Raw genomic sequence first — 1242 nt, forward strand, 5'->3', positions numbered from 1 at the left:
AGGAGTAAGGTTGTATACTGTTTTAAACATGATTCGACTAGAGGATGCCGTCTTTTCCAATTCTGGTTTCAATCGTACGGAACGAAACCAGATATATCACATTCGCCACCTACCACTCTATTCCTTTATCCGCCACTCTACACGGCACACGTGGAAAACATTCTACACTTCCGGCTGATTCTATGAACGAACGTGAAGCACTTCACCAATGCAACTGACACTAAAGTGCAAAATATATCACATCTTACCCGACGGTATGACGGTTGTGGTACCAGGCAGGGTATGCCTACTCTTCTAAACATCTGATACCACTTTTCATCATACTTACTCACTTATATGATATACTACCTCATGTGAAAAGTCCATTAGCTGCTACCAATGGTTTGCCAGTAAGTTATTTGGATTTTGGGATTCGTTTTGCGGTTCGGATCGATATTTTTGGTTTATTTATGTCATATATATCTACTCGTATCAGAGGCCGATAAGATAGTGATAGTGAACACTTTATAAACCGTTGTATTATTTGACACATCATCAATAGAAACAGTTATTTTGTTATGTGATAATTTTATTGTTACTTTAATAAAGATTCAACAAATGTATGATTTCCTTCCACTGTTTTCATGTAATTTGTTCGACTACCATTAGTTTTATATGAGTTTTCCACCTAGACAGCTAGGGACGAAGGGCGGCTAAGTGTAGAAAAGTGGAACTAAGATTCCAAAATAAGAGCTTTAATGGTATAAGGCGACCAGTCTTTGCCAATTGGTCTCGACCTTCCACAGAACATCTGATATTTTCAGGGTATCTTCCCAATGTCAAAGTTATTATGAAGACAAAGTTCACAATAGCTTAACGACCTTTCTTGTGGACAACTGTCAAAGCCAAGTTCAAAATGCGACAGCTCTGACTAGGTTCCATAATCGCAAGCCCCTAAGGGATGCTCAGAGTTCTCTTAAGAAAATTGTCGAAAATTGAATTGATTTGGTGCCATCTGACACATATTTTGCAGTAAAACCGTATGAAAATAATATTTTTCTAGTGGGGCAACCCCCTCCAACCCCCCCGCCTGGAAGGGCGTGAGAGATGATTTAAGGGATGTTTTTGGTCTTTATATCATTGTTCCTGTCTTTATTAGCCCTATCTGTGGCAGATAATAAAACGTAAAACTCCATTCCATTTCTAACGTCTCCGATACGGATGCGTATCCATCCCGCAACTTTTTACAGAAATAAAAAAAAC

Source organism: Lottia gigantea (assembly GCF_000327385.1).
Source record: "Lottia gigantea unplaced genomic scaffold LOTGIsca_1317, whole genome shotgun sequence".
NCBI classification, from domain to species: domain Eukaryota; kingdom Metazoa; phylum Mollusca; class Gastropoda; family Lottiidae; genus Lottia; species Lottia gigantea.